Raw genomic sequence first — 16,999 nt, forward strand, 5'->3', positions numbered from 1 at the left:
TTTAGGTCATATAGAACCACTAAGAGCATATTGTACATCATATATTGTATTTGCCCTTTACATCTTTCTAGATTCACCTAGTAATTGGAGAGGAGAAGGTGTAATAGCCCCTCTCTTACAATAGAGTAAGAATAGCACGACATCAATTTTCTCTATAATATTCTCTCTATCGGATACGGTTCGGTCCATATCGGTGTATGCAGCTATTCTTAAAGATAGTTTTCTTCTAGGAGCAGCGCAGGAATAACCATTTACTATTAATGATTGTATGTGACTTTCATAGAAAGGCTAGAGATTGATACATCTATGGTGACTGATTGACTTTAGCGTCAAAGTTAAAAATGTTATTGGCAGTGAGTGAGTGTGTGTGTGGAAGGCATGATTCATTAATCTTTTTTATATTCTTTTGAATATGTACTTCAGTTAGATAGCGCCATGAATGGGCTTAGGGAGTTAGAAGTTATTTAAACTGTAGAAAAAAGAAAATTGTTCATTTTAGGTAATTTATGACACAAAGTTCACCCATTTTTTTTTGTATCTAGCATGCTGCTTCTGGAAGGAAATATATGTAGGTAATCATAGGCTCTTAAACTGAAAAGAGGGTTTGTTTTGTTTTATAGTCATTAGGCCCCTCTTGCTGAAATACTGCAATAGGCAGATAGTTCAATGTGACATAAATAATAATGAAGTTTATAGTCACAAGAATATGAGACGTTTTGATGGTGCAGATGACTGTAATGATCTCTCACCTGACTGGATGCTTAGATACAATTTGTGTATATATCTTATTGTTGTAGCTCTCCAAATACTATCTGTTGTGAAACCACAAGTCCCAGCATAGCTTGAATCCGTAGATAAATTCAATGCTGCTAATGTAATTAATTGCATGCTTAACCACTTGAGACCCGCGCTATAGCCGAATGACGGCTACAGCGCGGATCTCCTTTTCCGGGACTACGTCTATTGACGTAGTCCCGTGCACGAGCGGCCTGCGCGCCCCCTGAGGGGCGCGCGCGGCGCGCTCTGGGATCGGCGAGTCTATGAGACTCGCCTGATCACCGATCCATGCAAGGGGTCGATCCCGACCCCTTATCACATGATCAGCTGTCAGCCAATGACAGCTGATCATGTGATATAATGGAGCCGGTAATCGGCTATTATTCCTCCTCGCGCTGTCAGCGCGAGGAGAAAAAAAAAAGCCGATCACCGGCGGCCGTGATCGGGACATCAGTCCCGATCACGGCCAGCCCTGCTAGTGCCCATCTGCCCCCTGCCAGTGCCCACCTGACCCCTGCCAGTGCCACATTAATAAAAAGTAAGTGCCCCCCGTCAGTGCCACCCAGCAGTGCCCACAGTGCCACCCAGCAGTGCCCACAGTGCCACCCAGCAGTGCCCACAATCTGCCTCAACAAAGGTGCTGCACCCCAGTGCCACATATCCGTGCCCATCGGTGTCATCTACCAGTGCCCAGCAGTGCCGCCCATCAGTGCCCAGCAGTGCCACCTATCAGAGCCACCTATCAGTGCCACCTATCAGTGCCCATCAGTCCCATCTATCAGTGGTACCTATCAGTGCCCATCCGTGCCACCCATCCGTGCCACCCATCTGTGCCCCCATCCATGCCATCTTATCTGTGCTCATCTTTGCCCATCAGTGCCGCCTTATCTGTGCCCATCGGTGCCGCCTTATCTGTGCCTATTAGTGCCGCCTTAACTATGCCTATCAGTGCCCACCAGTGCAGCCTATCAGTGCCCACCAATGCAGCCTATCAGTGCCGCCTCATCAGCGCACTTCAATGAAGGAGAAAAATGACCCATTTGCAAAATTTTATAATAAACTATTAAACATGATTTTTTTTTTTTTTTGTATATTTTTTTTGTTTGTTTAGCAAAAAATAAAACTCCGAGCTGTAATTAAATACCACCAAAAGAAAGCTCTATTTGTGGGAAAAACATGATAAAAATTTCATTTGGGTACAGTGTTGTATGCCCACGCAATTGTCATTCAAAGTGCATCAGCGCTGAAAGCTGAAAATTGGTCTGGGCAGGAGGGGGGTTTAAGTGCCCAGTAAGCAAGTGGTTAAAAAAGATTTTTACAGTTGTAAGTTTTACATGTTAAACAATGCATTTCCTTCATTGTGTGTGTAGGAGAATAGGAGGTATAGCCACCATTCTATAAATAGCTGTCTGCACGTAAGGGCAAAAACAACATTAAATCACTTTTGTGACAGTTTTTTCTCAGTACTCTGTATCTTTCTAAGGGGCACGTTTAGGGAGTTATGTCTGGTGACTTTAGACAGAAACTTGATGAGCTGAGTAGAAAATCTCAGAATACTTTCTTATTCCTAAACATTTGTTCATTTTTTATTTTTTATGCTTCTAAAAAGGAAAATGTCTATCATGGGAATAGGTCCCCATTTTATTAGAATATAAATTGTAGATTATAATAGGTATTCTGCCTTTTATATTATGGACTGCATTAGTGAAAGGTGCATTTTAGATTTAGTGTATCACTCTTATAGGGAGGGTGCTTATTCTCCCTTTTGCTTTTGTTGTTTATTTTGTCATGTCCCTATCTTAGTGTACATTATTATGTATACTGTCACCTTTATATATTTGCCTACTTAGTAGTTTTAACAAATATAGTAATGGAGTTTATTTGGTAAAAGGGAACTCCAAATTTATATTTGATTCTTATTCTCTAAAAAGAATAGTGAAGAGTGTTGCATGGTAAATACAATGCTATCATACTATTATGTGTGCTATACGTAGCACATACAGGAGGGTGAGTTAGATAATTAGTCTTAATTTTTAATACTAGGTTGTAAGCTCTGGTGAGCAAGGTCCCTTATTGGTATTGGCTATAACTTATTTCGTCCTATCTGATTACAATATTTAGTAATCATCAGGCCGATTATTAGTTTGACTAAAGTAATAATTTGTTTCTTTATTCCAAGAGCAGCCAGCACGTTTTCATATGTAACGTTATACTTTGTAAAATTTCACACCTTTTTTTGATACTTCTTCCAGATAAGTAGGGACATAGTAATGCACATTTTCTTAAACTCTTCACACTGAACAGACTGTGCAAGTGACCCTGTAATTTTATTTGCTTTCTTTTTAATTATGAACATTACCACAATGTAATTTCAGAAAATGTAGTTCTACAAAGTCTATTTAGTGTGCTTGCATATAGACTTTATTGCAATGAAAGAAACAAAGCTGTAGCTATAGATATATTTTAACCACTTCCCTACCAGCCCATAATAATATGACGCCCGCAGATGGGATCTCCGATCCTGGGCGGGCGTCATACAACGTCCTCCCATTCCCGGCTGGCGGCGCGCACGCTCGTGATGTCGCTCGGGACCCGGTGTGCGTGCCCAGAGGCCACGATGTCCGCCGCGCACCCGCGATTGCCCGGGAACACAGCAGGACCGTGGATCTGTGTGTGTAAACACACAGATCCACGACCTGTCAGAGGAGAGGAGACCGATGGTGTGTTCCCAGTAGGGGTGCAACGGATAAAAAAACTCACGGAACGGATCATTCCTCGGATCAGAGTCACAGATCGGATTATTTTTCAGATCAGCAAATAATAATTGAATTTGCAAAAACCTGTGAAAATTCCACCGCTATATAGTCCCCACTGTAATATCCACAATCTCCCTCACAGTAATATTGGCTGAGCATGGCTGGGTATGGCTGAGCATGGCTGGGTATTGCAGAGTATGGCTGGGTATGGCTGAGTATAGCAGAGTATGGCAGAGTATTGGCAGAGTATGGCAGAGTATTGGCAGGGTATGGTAGGGTATTGGCAGAGTATGGCAGAGTATTGGCAGTGTATTGGCAGAGTATTGGCAGGGTATGGGTAGAGTATTGGCAGGGTATAGGCAGAGTATTGGCAGGGTATGGCAGAGTATTGGCAGAGTATTGGCAGGGTATGGCAGAGTATTGGCAGGGTATGGCAGAGTATTGGCAGGGTATTGCTGGGTATTGGCAGGGTATTGCAGAGTAGGCTGTCAAAGAGCAGCGCTGTGGGCACTACAGATGCAGCCCACAGCGCTGCATCCATCCGATCTCTCCCCCTCCACTGTACAGATCAGTACAGAGAGGGGAGAGAGGAACCAGCGTCATGACATTTGTTTACAAGTGAAATGTCAAATGACGGAGCGATCACATTGTATTGTCCAATATGTCCGTCACAATGTCGCAGTCACAAAAAAATTGCAGATCGCTGCCATTACTAATAAAAAAAAAAAATGCCATAAATCTATCCCCTATTTTGTAGACGCAATAACTTTTGTGAAAACCAATCAATATACGCTTATTGCAATTTTTTTACCAAAAATATGTAGAAGACTACGTATCGGCCTAAACTGAGGAAAAAATGTATTTTTTTTTTTTTTAATTTAATATTTATTAAAGCAAAAAGTAAAAAATATTGTGTTTTTTACTAAATTGTCACTCTTCTTTTGTTTATAGTTTAAAAAATAAAAACCGCAGAGGTGATCAAATACCACCAAAAGAAAGCTCTATTTGTGGGGAAAAAAATTACGTCAATTTTGTTTGGGTGCAATGTTGCACGACTGTGCAATTGTCAGTTAAAACAACGCAGTGCCGAATCGCAAAAAGTGCTCTGGTAAGAAAGGAGGTAAAATCTTCCGGGGCTGAAGTGGTAAATAAATGTCTGCTCCTTTTTAAAGTAAATCAAAGTTTTTCATATGGTCATGCAAATGTACAGCACTGATATCAGATAATTGTACCCATTTTTTTATAAAAAAATCTGTTCCATTATGTTCTATGCTTGGCATAGATGATAGAACCTTGTGTCCACACTCATTTTCATTGGTGGACAGGATGTATGCGCTGTTGTAGACCAAATGAAATACAATTTACTGGGCCATATGAAATTTCGGATTGATTTTGTCACTAATTTTAGGAATTTTAGACGCAAATGATAGTTGCTTAGTATTAATGCTGTACAGTGGGAGATAAAATATTCATGTGTTTAAAAGGATTAACTAAATTGGTGTAGATTGGTTTCTAAACAGATCCTTGTTTTAGATGTGATCTCTTGTTCCAATCAAAGCCACTAAAGGAATGTATGTCAGTAACTCTTGACGACTGCAAGTACATTAAAGATAATAAAAGGAAGTGGAAGAATTTACAATTCAAGTGTGCATTTAAATTCACATTTGTGACAGTGACATTTTCCGTTTCTATAGTAGTTACAGTCTGAGTGAGATTAGAAGGAGTGTTATTCACATAAGTGCAAGTAGAATGCATACAAGACACTGTTGCAGAAAAAGACAGTATTTCAGTATTGGACAATTCTAAATAATTGTATATGATACTCTGTAAAGCAACTACCATTGCTTTGATTGTTATATATGTCATAAGTATTATTCCTGTGAACACCTTAAAGTGGAACTTTGGTCAGTAAATTAATTCCTACTGGGTCACTTGAGGCTGACCCCTTTTGCAGGTATAGCTTTGAAACACAGTAAAAAAAAAAAAAAAACTATACTGTTTAAAATCCACTGTCTCACCCTGCTCTGCACATGCTCAGTTGTGCTCTATTTTTTTGCACTGATTAAAATCTAGAGGCCAGTCTGCTGACAACATGAAATTCTACTGCTGCTCAAAGGTTCTGGGCTTCAGTAAAATGGCCGCATAATAATTAATGCAAAATGCATTTTTCTTGCTAGCAAACATTATTTTTATCACATTTTTATGAGTAGAGTTTCACTTTGAGAAAATGTTCAATCATTATAAAGAATTTTTATTTTTATTTTAAATGATAAAACTAAGTGGGGAGGTGTTATGTAATGAGTATGACATTTCACTAAGAATGTATGGTATTGATGCTTTATAAGATATGTTATGTTATTTATATCTTGATATTTGCATGATGTGGGCCAAGAACTTTCATTTATATGTTGGGGGATACGTATAAAAAAAAAAAAAAAAAAATTTAAAAAGCAAGATATATGTGATGATCTGCCCCATGGATATCCGCTTGCACAGCGGGGATCGCCGGAGTGATCTCCGCCGAGCAGGAATATGACAGGTCTGTCTCTGCACACTGCGCAGGGACGGACCTGTCACAGCTTCGCTCTCCCCTATGGGAGATCGGGTGACGACAGACCGCAGTGTCCGCCGTCCCCCGATCCGATCCAATGATGGATGGAAAAATAGCTTTTTCCTCCGTCACACTTTTTTGGATTGGAGCGGCTGGGATGTCAGCAGACATATCACCGCTGACATCCAACGCTTCATAGAGCTCTATGGAGCATCCGTTCAGGTCCACCTGGAAAACTGACAGGTGGACCTGAATGTATCGTCCATGTGAAAGGACCCTAAAGAATTAAAACTAAAGAAATATTTGGACTGACTATATTGACCTATGATATGACCAGGGTAATAGTGACTGGTAGGTGGAGTCAAGGTTAAGAAATTATAAGAATTTAAAATGTATTGTATGGGAAATAGTATTGGCTGGAAACTGGGAAATAAAATGTAAAAGTATAATCTATATAAAATACTTCATACTGAAAACATGTACTAATAATGTTGAGGAATATTCTAAGAATATTGTATTATGATAAAACTATATAGATACATGTATCTTATTTTAGCGGCTGTTGTAGAAGTAAAAGGAATGCACTAAATTAAGTTATTAGATAAATGATAGTGTAGGAGCCATTGCTTTGTAGGTTGCCCTGAAATGATTGCCAGAGGCCTATTGTATCCTGACACTGACTATTTCTTATTTTTTACAACTATAATTTTGAAGTGTATTTTATATCCAGACAAATATCGGGTGATCGCAGAAGACATGATGCAACTTGTTACAAATGTTAATTGCTACAAAGGAAGGATTTCATGCAATAAAGGAGGAACTGGAAAATCTGAGACTTGTATCTTTGCAGAACAGGTATGCACTGAACTTGTGTCTTACAGCATCCAAAGCAGCTTGTGCTATGATACTGGACCAGCAAATGATGATGAAGAAGATCTCTCCATAAACATCAAGCATTTGGCTAAGCTGAAAAAACCTATGCAGGAAAAGGCAGGGACTGAGTCTGCTGAATGATCCCTGGAACCACATATTTGGCTTTCATTCACTAGATATCACTAGACAAACGGATTGTTCCTCTTCCCTGTTATCCTTGATGTGATGTTGCTGAGTAACTGTTGTCTGTTGCAAGAAGTTTGTGGCAAGGATGATCACGATGCCACTGAGACTGACTGTAATAGAATGTATAAACAACTGTGACTCCATCTTAAAGATTGTCTTCCATTTTACACAGGGCCCTCTTTAAGGCAGGGCAAAAGGGGCAGCTGCCCTGGGCCCTGTCATTGTTGTGGGGCCAAAAGCAGCTGCCTCATACTTGCCAACTATCCCAGTGTAAATTCCCTTGTCCCTTGAAGTTTTAGTCCTGTACTGTGTCCTGATATATCAGTGTGAAGTGATGGTACTAATGCTGCCCAGTTCTGCCTTATTGTTGTGTACAGATGACTCACCTGCAGACCCCCTGTTTACATGTAAATAACCGGCATTCATATGTAAATATTGGCAGCATTACTAAGTAAATAGATGCGGCTGGCAGCATTGATATGTAAATAAAGGTGGCATTCATATGTGTATCATGCTCCCCTGCAGTGAGGAAATGATGTACTGTAACCTCTAGAAACCAATCAGTGAGCAGTATTACTTAACAGTAATCTCTAGCAACCAATTAACAAGCAGAAATCATTTGCTGTAACCTATAGCAACTAATCAGTGAGCCGTAATGTGTGCTGTAACCTCTAGCAACCAGTCATTAAGCAGTAATGATATGCTGTAACCACTGGCAACCAATCGCAATTGCTGTCTGATCTGATACAGAAAACTGATTTTAACTGCTATTTATTGTATGTCTCAGAGCAGGTGGAGAGCAAAATTGCATGGGGGGGGCCCAAGAATTTTTTTGCCCGGGGTCCAATCTATATTAAAGACGGCCTTGATTTTACATACAGTAGAAGTGAACATTTTGCTTGTGTTTGTGTTTTTTTTTACTTTTTGCATAGAACGGAACCCTATGACATTGTAGTTAAGCCGAATTTGTGTCAGCAAAAGTTATTAGCTATTTTTTGTTATCTAGCCAAGCAGCCTGTTGTATAAGCAAAATCATCAACTAGTTCTTGTTAAACTAAATTCAGCAGTTTTAATCATGATAAGAAAATACTGAGTTTTTTATAAACTTTTAGAAACATATGCATTAAAACACAGCTCCTCCCTTCTTTCTTTTGCATATAAGCCACTGTGGTATTCAGTAAAAATCAGAGATCTTATGAACACACACGCTTGTTTCCCTATGTCTTATTTGGTCCCTCACGAATAGGGGGTCACTGAAGCTCTTCCTGCATTACCTGAAGTACACCTGGGTGGTGTATTACCTCTATCACTGAAAACTATCCGTACCACATATGGAAAATGTATAAAGAATTATTGTGCTAATCTGCAAGATAACAAAAAAGAGCAGCTACATACGAATGGTGACTGGAGACTGAAAGGATACTAAAGGGCATAAATGACAAGTGTTCATAACAAATATTATGTGAAAAAATGTTAATAAATAAACATCAACATATGACAATCAAGCTAACAAAACGTAAGTCCGTAAAAGGAAATATTAAAAAAAATTAACTCAAAAAAGAGTCAGTCTCAATAATCAATAGGTCTGCCACAAAGATGGTGGTGCATATTAAACCAGGAAATGATTAGTGGATCTCTGAAGGAATGACATTGATGATGGGTAAAAAAAGATGGGTACTCTTACCGGAGCCAATGGACCTACGTGTCAGCGACACCAGGTTGAACGAGCATAAATGGATGTAATCACGATCATGCAGAAACAGTGCAGCAGGTCCCCAGGAGTCCCTCAATCGTTATGGAATAATCCATGGTGACGTCAGGGAATCCAGTCTTCTCTTGATGGAATCAGGAGGATGGAAGAAAGGCCACCAAACAATGAATCACTGACCGGAGATTCAAACCAGCTCATAGGCAGGTATTATGTAAAACAAAAGGAAGAATGCTTCCAATGGTGTAGGTCAAAAAAAGATGGCCATTTATTTGCATAAAAACCACATACAAGTAAAACAAAAAACCAGCGATCACAATATATAAAAAAGGCAATATGGTGAGTGGAGAAACCAGGCCCTACACGTTTCATCCAAAAAGGACTTCTACTGGGGCATCTAACAGCTCCCCCATATTTCACATGTATAAATAGATACCCTGAAAACTTAAACCAATCACAGACCTCCATCAATAATCGATGAGAATAAGCTCTGTGATGGGGGGGGGGGGCTGGTCACCTTAAGGACCATGCTCACACCCCCCAGCAAGGGCCAATCAAACACTGAGAAACAAATCCTAAAATTAATTAAAAAGAGCCCCGGAAGTAAATATATAAATATACCATGTGGCGCCTGTATAAAAAAGCCAGTGAAAATGGGTACAAAGCCACATGATGAACGTCGACAAATTGGGAGCGGCCATACTGCATCAACCATCCTGGCCCGGCCAATCCCGAGTCAAGTGGCAACAATGAACTGAACGAAGCGGATGGTGTCAGCCCCAGAACGAGGCTTGGTCACGTCGTCCCAACCGGAAGTGGCGTCAATCAACAACGCGCGTCCGCAAGTGCCTCACAACGAGGCCTAAAGCAGAAATACGAAAGCAGAAGTGACATCACGTCCAGAGAAAAACAAAACACCTATAATGGAATGCAACGTCCAACTCATGTCAATGCCCACCTAATGATGAGGCTTGGAGCAATGGCACGCAGATGGGACGTCACATCCCAAATAAATCCAATGCCGGCTGTAACTATTGCTCCGCCTTTGTCGGCTGGGCGAATGATCAAATTCTTCTGTTTGCACAATGATTTGAGTCCCTTTTTGATCTTAGGATCTAAATATGTTTATTTAATGGGCAACACATCTAAATCGCGCAATAAGAGGTTCCAAAAAACACTAATAGCCGGTGCCATGGTCCCTGGAGGGTTAAATAGAGACGGGTTTAAAAGACCCATATGTGTATAACCATCATTACTACCAGGAACAGTATTAGAAGGAAAAGAAAGAAATACTGAATACTTCATTTAGGAAAACATTTCTGATTATCAATAAACGTAGAAAATTTATTGAGTGTCTTAGGGGGGGAACATATTTTAATCCCTTGTCTAACAGCGATTTTTCTTCATCTGTCAAAATCACTGAACGTAAATTGAAGATGCCAGAGCAGGTTAGGTCCATTTTCTTTTTGCTTTGGACCCTCCACCCGCCTCTGGTACCTCTCTTCTTACAGGGCTCCCCAGGTAGTCTTATGTCAACACGGGAAAACCTGACTGGTAAGAAGGCCCAGTTTGATTCTGATTATAGTGATAGGGTGACCGAGAAAACAGAGCTTCTTCCCTATCTACATAACCATTAGAGCCGGTTCACACAGGGGCGACTCAGATCCGACTTCAGGTCGCCCCTAGTCGCCTCAGGTCGGACAACATGTAAAAATCAATGTAAGTGAATGAGAGCCGTCTTAATGCACACTACTGAAGTCGCTCCGACTTCAGAAAAGGTTCCTGTACTACTTCAATCCGACTTGTAGGCGACTGGTGCCCATTGATTTCAATGGAGGTAGCCTCCAAGTCGGATCTCCGTCTATACGGAGGCGACTCTCACAGAATTATCAGCTCTCAAGGGGGAACTCCACGCCAAATTTATTTAAAAAAATTGGCGTGGGTTCCCCCACCGAGAGCATACCAGGCCCTTAGGTATGGTATGGATTTTAAGGGGAACCAACTACGCCGGAAAAACGGCGCGGGGGTCCCCCCCAGATCCATACCAGACCCTTATCCGAGCACGCTACCCGGCCGGCCAGGAAAAGGGGTGGGGACAAGCGAGCGCCCCCCCCTCCTGAGCCGTACCAGGCCACGTGCCCTCAACATGGGGGGTGCCTTGGGGAAGGGGGGCCGTGCGCCCCCCCACCCCAAAGCACCAACGGCCAGGGTTGTCGGGAAGAGGCCCTTGTCCTCATCAACATGGGGACAAGGTGCTTTGGGGTGGGGGGGGGGCGCGGGCCTCCCTTCCCCAAGGCACCCCCCATGTTGAGGGGGGAGGCGCTCGCTCGTCCCCACCCCCTTTCCTGGCCGGCCGGGTAGCGTGCTCGGATAAGGGTCTGGTATGGATCTGAGGGGGACCCCCACGCCATTTTTTTCGGCGTAGAGAGTTCCCCTTAAAATCCATACCAGACCTAAGGGCCTGGTATGCTCTAGGAGGGGGAACCCATGCCGTTTTCTTTTAAATTTGGTGTGGAGTTCCCCCTTGAGAGCTCATTCTCTGATTGGCCACGGCAAAATTTGCCTGGCCTTGGGCAACCTAAAGTTGCATTGTAAGTCGCCCCCAAGTCGTGCCCAAGTCGGGTTGAAGTCGTGTCCACGTTGCCTCCAAAAGTCGCGTTGAAAGTCGTGTTGCCCCTGTGTGAACTGACCCTCAGAATCTTGGTATGTTACTCTCGGTCCCTTTGCTTATAAAGGAAGGAATCGATTGTAAGTATGAATGGGTGTCCAGGGCATGTATTTATTATTTTTTATTTTCATTTCTATTTTTATTTTTATAATTTTTTTATTTTCTATTTTTAATTTTTTCTTTTTCATTTCTATTATTTTCATTATTCATTATTTTTTATAATTTACAGATTGATTTCTTTTAATTTGTGGATAGACATATCCACAATGGAAAACCAAGAACTTACCACTTGATTGGGTCACCGTGACTTCAGGGCACCTGAAAATCGTTTGTTAATTTCATCGCTAAAGGATGGTTCTCATGAGTTAACAGCACATTGGGGGATGTTGAGTTGCCAGCTCTCCTTGTGGACTGAAAGGTTTTATATAGGCTTATGGATTACCAAGAAAGCAGTGCTGAATATTTGAGTTTTTACGCGATGATGGGACATCTTCTTCTTCTGTATATGGGAAGAGTTTCAGGCAAATGTAAAAGCTCCCATTTAGTCATGGGGATTTATTCAAATCTGAGGTTTGAAGCCACATTTGACTATTTTCAGAGGAACGTCATCCACATATTTGTGATTAAAAGGACACTTGTCAATTTGCCAATTCCAGTGCCTACCCACCAGCCAACTTAGACTTACTAATTTATGCCCTTTCATCAACTTCTTGCTCTGTTAGAGCTCTTGCTTTATTGCTCTAATAGGGCATACCCATTATTTCTAGATATGGATGAAATAGTGACCTCCGTCATGTGACAGTGCTTGCACCTGATTGACCAATAACTAGGCCCAAAACTGTCATGTGTGTGGATGGCGAAGCTTACCCAGGGTGGACTCCTGGAGCAGGGAGTATGGATCAGTGGGTATACCTTGCTGAGGATGGGTATGGGGGGGGGGGGGGGGGGCGGAGACTAGAAGACATAGTCACAAAAGAAATATGTAAATAAAAGCCCTGACTGCAATATATGGTTTCTAGCTAAACACACCTCCTCCTATAGGGATGAATGGTAATGCGTGTGAATCTTGTGCTTGAGGCATTAAAGTGATTGTAAAGTCTCATTTTTTTCTCTAAAAATAACAAACATCTTATACTTACCTGCTCTGTGTAGTGGTTTTGCACAGGGCAGCCTGGATCCTACTATTCTGGGGTCCCTCTTTGGCTCTCCTGTCCTCTCCCTTGAATGCCCTAACAACAAGCAGCTTGGTATGTGGTCACCCGAGCCGAGTCACAGTTCCTTGTGTCAATTCAGTCACAGAGCCCCGGTTTGGCCCGCCCCCTCTGTCTCCTGATTGGCTAACTGACTTTGATTGGCAGCAGTGGGAGGCAATCACACCGCTGCTGTGGCCAAGCCAATCAGGTGGAGTGTCCCAGACGGCAAAGTAACTCGTGGGCATCGCTGGAGAGAGATGGGGCACAGGTAAGTATTAGAGGGTGCTGGGGGGGGCTTCTGCACACAGAAGGTTTTTTTATCTCAATGCATAGAATGCATTAAGATAAAAAAAAAACTTCTGAATTTACAAACAATTTAAAAACACACCACAAAAAAAGACAGAGGTGTTAAAGTAGCCCAATGACCTATAATTGCCTATTAGTAAACATTATTGATTTAAAAAAAATATTTTAAACATTTTTTTTTTAATATTCTGATGTTCAAAAATATTGGAAGAATCAGCTAAAAGTAGAAGAATAAGCTAGCACATTCATCGTGGACAAACATACTTATACATATATTACTGGTCAGGTTTAAAGTCTTGTTCGACTTTTCGCATACTGTCCTGCACCTCCTGTAGCCCAGGACCACAACAAATGCCTTTGGGATGGCTAGAGGGAGAAGCTCAGGGTTGTTCTCTGATCTCCTCTGCTGTGTGTGAAGCTGGAAGTGCCCAGGTTTGGGCTTTTCTGGTTTGAGGACCAGTTCACATGGTTCAGAAAAGGTTTGTTCCTTGCAAGACAGGTGCCAATTAAGGCCTCATACACAGTGAGCATTAAAAAGTTGCTTTTATTGGCATTTGAATTTTGTTTCTGCCTCATATCATTCCTCCATGTTAGCCTATGTGTGCATGCACACAGAGAAGTTTAGAGGCAGAGGAAAAACCTCACTGCCAGAGCATCCAGGAGCAACAGCGGTTAGGAAGAAAATATATTGACATGCCTAAAAGCACGTAAAGGTGTCTAAACCTGCATTAACGCCAGGTGCGTCATTATTACATTATTATTTTAGCCATATAAATAAATTAACGCTCAAGTACATGTTTTTTCTGCCAAAACGCTGCTGCTAGGAGGGAAGGCATTCAGTAGAGCTGGGCAAATGCCCTGTGTGCATGGGGCCTAATTATTAATGGTACTCCAAATGCATCTAACAAACAAAGCAAGTTTGCAGCCACTAAACCACAAGGTACTGCAAGACGATGAGGTTTGGAGTGGTGCGATCTGAAAAAGTCGTGCTTACACTGCTTTTTTCAACTTTACAATACGTTTGGCAATTCTGTGCTTGACCAGCTGTAGAGGACAAGGGAGACATTAAGGCATCTAATAGACCCCTGATGTCTCTATAAAGAGAACCTGTCATCTACCCAATACAAATGCAACCCCAAGTATAAGGCACAGGTGTGCATGTAAACAGTAATTGGGCCAAAGATGTTAAATATTGTTGTAAATAGCATGAAAGCAATAAATCTAGGGCCCTCATTTACAGTGAACTTGAAACTGATGAGCTGCCAAGGCATGTAAACACCACCTGGTGATAAATTTGAGCATTGTTTTTTTGTCATTTTGCGGGAACGCACAAGTTTGAGGTTTGGTATCTACTTGCTTAACACTGCCTCATGTTTTAACTTTGAACTAAAAATTAGGGTTCAATGGCATTTGTATGCAGCAAAATGTATTTTACTATTTTTTTCCTTAAAAAAATATATATTTCCTATACAGCTATGCAAATATCATGGGAAAACAAAAAATTGCAGATACTGTCTTCTTATTCTTTAGAGCCTCTGTGTTCAGAAAATAGATGATGTTCCGGGGGTTTAAGTGATTTTATAGACAAAGACCCAGATTGCAAGGACAACTCCCCACACATTTATGACAGTGTTGAATTGTACAGGGCCAAACACACGATCAGACTTTTTGACAACAAACATGCAAATTAGCTGTTTTGGAGCAACGTCCGACCGTGTGTACGCTCCATTGGACAAACTTTTTTGGTTTTCATCAGACTTTTGTTGGCTGTGCGAACGGACAAACTTTCCGGCAACAAAAGTCAGATGGAGCAAAGTCTGATCGTGTGTACAGAAAACCATAGGACTTTTGTACAAAGTACAAACAGGCATGCTCAGAACCAATGCAAAAGATCAGACAGCAATACAGAAGTTGACCAAAGGTGGCGGTAAAAAGCAAAAAAAACCACGTGATTTGGTGAAAGTTGGCTGAAAAAGTCCTGCTGTGTGTATGCAATACAAGTTCAGGGCCGACGCCCTTTGTACAAAAATCCAAGGGAAAGTTTGTACAAAGTCCTATCGTGTGTATGAGGCTTTAGTCTGTTAACCTGCTGAACATTTTCAATAGCAAGTTGTACACATGCAGAGCATTTGAAGCACAAATTCTAGTTGACACTTTTCCAATTTTTAGAAAATTTGCATGGCAAGTTTCTAGCAAGAGCAAAGTTGCAGTGGGGAGTCTACAGCAAGAGCTCTGCAAGTCTACAGCATGAAAATACAGCGCCTGTGGTGGGATGACTGTTGCACAACATAACTGAACCAGAACTTGCAACAGACTTGCAGAATGTTTGCAAAGAAAGTTGATCTGGAGTCATGCAATGCTGACTTGCTGCAATTGTGCAGCAAACTTATGAAGCCTGGCGAGTCTAGCAATAGCTTAGCAAGTCATTTTCAAACTTGCAGCTCAATTGCTTGCTATGTGGGAATGTGGGTTTCAAAGTGAAATTGAACTAAAAACAAAAATAAAAAACAGATATATAGGATTTTTATGACAAAAAAGACCCTATTGCTCTCTTTTGTCACAATTGCGTCTTCCTGCCTGTCAGTGTTTATGTACACTGAGCGCAACGTACAATTACGGTATTGCTCTGTGTGGTGGTGATGTGATTCCTGTGCCCATGAGCAGAGTGACATCATCACACCCTGGCCAGTCAAGCAGCCAAAGAGTCTGAACCTGGAAAGAAAGACAAAGGGAACATAGAAGCGCCTATGGCAGCTGAGAACACTGATTCCGCAGCATTGGGAGGGGATCGCTTGGCAGGTAAGTCTTTCATAATGTGCTAATATGCATACTAATACATTATGGCATAAAGTTGCCCTGGGCCAGTTTTAATTTTTGACTCCACCTGATCATATATGCAAAAAAAATAAAAAATACAAAGTGCTTCAGAACTGTAACTGGTTAAAAGACATCAATTGGCTTACTTTATAAAAGAAATAGCTGGGGACAGAACAGCAGAAACGAAAATCCTAAGGAATGTATCATATTTATTCATTTATATAAAAATGGCAAACCCCAAATACACAAGCTACAACTAGGGAGAGATTTGCTGCTGTTTTTGTAAAATTTAAATATAGAATGGAGGTCCAGTGACTGACAATCAGGGCTGGACTGGCTTACCGGGATATGAAGCTTCCGTGCAGTCCTCCCCTCCCTTCTCCTGGTGTGTAACACACACACAGTCGCGATCTCCGCCATGTCATGGAGCTGGGTCTGAATTGTTCTGTGGTGCTGTAAGAAAGTTCCGCCTCCTAGACCGGCTTCTGTGATTGACAGAATACTAATCCAATGAGGCATTGAATCAGTGTGACATGTGTAACAGGAGGTGGGACTTTCTTACAGTGGCAGCCCGGGCAGGCAGTTTGCTGCATTTGGTGAGCACTGCACTGGTGGGCTGCATTTGGTGGGCACTGCACTGGTAGGTTGCATTTGGTTGGCACTGCGCTGGTGGGCTGCATTTGATGGGCACTGCATTTGGTTGGCACTGCACTAGTGGGCACTGCACTGGTTGGCTGCATTTGGTGGGCACTGATAAGGCTGCATTTGGTGGGCACTGATAAGGCTGCATTTGGTAGGCTCCGATGAGGCTGCATTTGGTAGGCACTGATGAGGCTGCATTTGGTGGGCACTGATAAGCTGCATTTGAAGACACTGATGAGATTGCATTTGATGGGTACTAGTAGGCTGCATTTGATGGGCACTGGTAGGCTGCATTTGATGGGCACTGGTGAGGCTGCATTTGATGGACACTGCTGAGGCTGCATTGATGCATTGATCTTTTTCACCTGAGAGGAGATGAGCATCAGTGCCGCCAAGCCAGTCTAAAGGGGGGTCAGTGATGTAAGGGGGTTTCCCCATTATATCAGTAACCCCCCTCCTTATATTAGTGTATTTTTTCTGCGGAAAGGGGTCTCTGATCACCAGAGTACCCCCCACATTCCA

Source organism: Lithobates pipiens, unplaced genomic scaffold, assembly GCF_037356315.1.
Source record: "Lithobates pipiens isolate NorthernLeopardFrog02 unplaced genomic scaffold, aLitPip1_a1.2 Scaffold_8, whole genome shotgun sequence".
Classification (NCBI taxonomy): domain Eukaryota; kingdom Metazoa; phylum Chordata; class Amphibia; order Anura; family Ranidae; genus Lithobates; species Lithobates pipiens.